This window comes from Mytilus edulis, chromosome 2, assembly GCF_963676685.1.
Source record: "Mytilus edulis chromosome 2, xbMytEdul2.2, whole genome shotgun sequence".
Classification (NCBI taxonomy): Eukaryota; Metazoa; Mollusca; class Bivalvia; order Mytilida; family Mytilidae; genus Mytilus; species Mytilus edulis.
This window is the reverse complement of record NC_092345.1, coordinates 101,197,068-101,201,330: the sequence shown is the minus strand read 5'-3', so window position 1 is coordinate 101,201,330 and position 4,263 is coordinate 101,197,068.

Here is a 4,263-nt window from a genome sequence, read left to right as displayed (position 1 = left end):
GATTTTAAGTACTTGACTTTCCATTCTAAATTTCCACCACCTTAGTAGAAATATACCAACTTCACCTGCATATGAGGTATACATTTCCCAACTTATTCGATATTCAAGAGCGTGCAGCTCCTACTCAGACTTTGTAAAACGTCACCAGTGTCTGAGCAGAAAGTTGATGAACCAGGGGTATGCCAAAGAACGTCTCGTCCTTTTTCTAAAAAAAAATGTTCATCGGAAGGTACCAAGACCTTGTTGATAAATATTCCGTATCAACTTCACAAATAATACATGATGGTCTTGATGTATAGATTCTGCGTATTGACGTTGTTAGCAACGTGTTATATTGTTCTTTCATTTGTCTTTGCTCTATTATTAATATTACTTTTACTGTGTGGTTTGTTTTCTGTGATATTCATTTGACGTGGCTCGGTACTTATACATCCCGTCAATGTGTTTGTTTTATTTTTATTTTTTGCTAGTGTGTTTTGTATAAGCGACTTTTTGTGTTTCTTTGATACTTATATCGCGATTCTGTACTTAAAAGATCCCGTGCTTTTTTGTAAATGGTTGTTTGTTTTGAGATTGTAACACAGTGATGACCGCTGTACCCATATTTCGACTTTTATTCAGTATGTCTGTTTTGTTAACGCATCGTTATAAATATAACGGATTTTGATGCGACTGTCATATAAGTGAGATGGTTAGATCTATAAAACCAGGTTCAATCCACCATTTTCTACATTTGAAAATGTCAGGAATATAACAGTTGTTGTCCATTCGTTTGAGGTGTTTTTTCATTTGATTAGGGACCTTACGATTGACCTTTCCTCGTAGTTCAGTATATTGTGATTTTACTTTTTGATTGACAATTCACTTCGATATTTTTCTTCTTACTCCTTAAATTTAGTATGCTTGACGGTTTTGACTACTATCTTCCTGGATATATTTATACTGTTGTTAACAGCCAGACTAAATTTCCCTTTTAGTCATATCGTTTATCTATACATACTTAGGTTTCAAAGTTTTGGGGTTTAGCATTCTATTTGAAGATAAAACCAGAAAGGGTGTTTTTTTTCATTAATTCCGCTACATTTCCATGGTCCTAATTTACGAACCTCGTCATTTGTTGCAGTATATTTCAATGCCTTTTCTTCGTGAGTATAAATGACCGAGGTTTGATTGTTTCAGTTTTGCCAACTTTCGGAAAACTTACAGCTTCACAGGTTGTATAGATACTTTTGTTTCCATTGTTGAATAATTTGTGTGCCTTCTAGATGTCGTTTCGTTTTTGTTGTCGTTTGTTTGCTGTCTAATTGACGCCCACATCTTCTTTTATCTAAACACAAGTATTAAACAAAACTGTTTTAAGTTTGGATAGCTGTGATAGGTTACACCTCAATAAATTCAATACTATTCAACCCACTAATATAACAACAAAGCTAATTATCACAATTTAAAAAAATGTTGTGTTCAAACCTCCCTTTGAATCAATTAGATGGTAGATAACAAATATGAAGGGTTAGATAGATAGTTTATTCTCATAAAACCATGCAAGTACAAAGGGCACATTGTTACAATACTCTATTGAAATCGTTTTCAGTAGAATAAATTCATTTAGAAGTCATAAAGTTTTCAACCAAACACCTATAAGAAGAAAAAGGTTAAAAATAAAGCATGCCACTATAGTTTGAACACACACAGCCCCACAAAACCCGGACTGGGGTGAAAATCAAGTACTATGGAAGGATGAGCCATTACTGTTTTACTAGAGACATTTAATTTTATTCATAAATCTCTCATATCATAATTAAGAATGATTGCTTATCCTCTTGTGTCAGTTTTTGATTTTCTTTCTTTGCATATTTCATAAGACAGCACAAAATCATATTATGATATTCTCTCGAGTGCATATCCAATGTTCAAACTTTGTTTTCTCTTTCATTTTAATGAGACGGTTGTTATATTATTGTATTCATTGTTCATTTATGCTGTACATTAGAATTTTATAAAGTATCGTTTTTGTGTATATTTAAGGGTGTTCATATGATGTTCTAGCACTGATATATTGCATAAACAAAAATACCAAGCTCCAAGGTGAATGAAAGGAGATGGAGTTTATAAAACCTGTCAAAATCAAACGTTTAACTATATCAACCAATTGAACGAATGGATTCTGAAAACAACTGTCATATTCCTGGCTCAGAAAACAACTGTTAATTCCTGCATCACAAAACAACTGTCAAATTCCTGAACCTCCATATTCCCGACTCTGAAAACAACTGCCATATTCCTGACTATGAAAACAACTGCCATATTCCTGACTCGGAAAAAAACTTACCATAATCCTGTGTCGGAAAACAACTGTCATATTCCTGACTCCGAAAACAACTGCCATATTCCCGACTCGGAAAACAACTGCCATATCCCTGACTCGGAAAAAACTGCCATATTCCTGACTCGGAAGTCAACTGCCATATTCCTGACCCGGAAGTCAACTGCCATATTCCTGACTCTGAAAACAACTGCCATATTCCTGACTCAGAAAACAATTGCAATATTCCTGACTCTGAAAACAACTGCCATATCCCTGACTCGGAAAACAAATGCCATATTCCTGACTCAGAAAACAACTGCCATATTCCTGACTCGGAAGTCAACTGCCATATTCCTGACCCAGAAGTCAACTGCCATATTCCTGACTCTGAAAACAACTGCCATATTCCTGACTCAGAAAACAAATGCCATATTCCTGACTCTGAAAACAACTGCCATATCTCTGACTCGGAAAACAAATGCCATATTCCTGACTCAGAAAACAACTGCCATATGCCTGACTCGGAAAACAACTGCCTTATTCCTGACTCGGAAAACAGTTGCCATATTCCTGAATCAGAAAACAACTGTCATATTCCTGAATCAGAAAACAACTGTCATATTCCTGAACTGCCATATTCCCGACTCTGAAACTAATGCCATATTCCTGACTCTGAAAAAAACTGCCATAATTCCTGACTCGGAAAACAAGTGCCATATTCCCGACTCAGAAAACAACTGCTATATACCTGACTCTGAAAACAACTGCCATATTTCTGACTCAGAAAAAAAACTGCCATAATCCTGTGTCGGAAAACAACTGCCATATTCCTGACTCGGAAAACAACTGTCATATTCCCGAATCGGAAAACAACTGCCATATCCCTGACTCAGAAATAAACTGCTATTTTCCTGACTCGGAAAACAACTGCCATATTCCATACTCGGAAAATAACTGCAATATTCCTGACTCGGAAAACAACGGCCATATTCCCGACTCGGAAAACAACGGCCATATTCCTGACTCGGAAAACAACTGCCATATTCCTGACTCGGAAAACAACTGCTATATTACTGACTCGGAAAACAACTGCCATATTCCTGACTCGAAAACAACTGCCATATCCCTGACTCGAAAAAAACTGTCATATTCTTGACTCGAAAAACAACTGCCATATTCCTAACTCGGAAAACAACTGCCATATGCCTAACTCCGAAAACAACTGCCATATGCCTAACTTGAAACACAACTGCCATATTCCTGACACGGAAAGTTACTGCCATATTCCTTACTCGGAAAACAGCTGTCATTTTCCTACATGTTCTTTTTTTTTATGTATGATATAAGATAATATATGGTATATAACTGTAGGTTTTTCTTAATCCTAATTTTGTTTGGCGTTTAAATGTAATAATGTGTTTTACTCTTTCAATATTTTACCCCTTATTATTTAGTTTTATTGGTGTTTTTTTTATGAAGCATCTTGATGTATTTATTCAATTGAAATTTCGCCAGTTAAATTAGTATGAAGAAATGAAAGGTTATCACTAACTTTTAGTTTAGGAAAGACAAAAACCGATAAAAATAAAAATAACAGTGGGACAAATAAGTTGCAACGGATGTTTACCGATGCTTAAAAAATGAGGGATACTGGCTAATTAAATAAATGACCCAAGATACTGAAACTCCAAAAAAGAGCGATTTTGGGTATGTCTTTCTATGGGACACCATCTCACAATACAGAAAACAAAAATTAGTAATTTGAACCTTACCTAAAACGAACGGATGAATACATGTGCCGCTGAAGAGTTCTTGTAAGAAATTTGTGGTCCACTTTAACCATCACAGTTCCTTCGGCTATTGAAACTAATTTGCGGTCTTGTGTCTATATAAAATTGAGAATGAAAATGGGGAATGTTTCAAAGAGACAACAACCTGACCCTAGAGCAGACAACAGC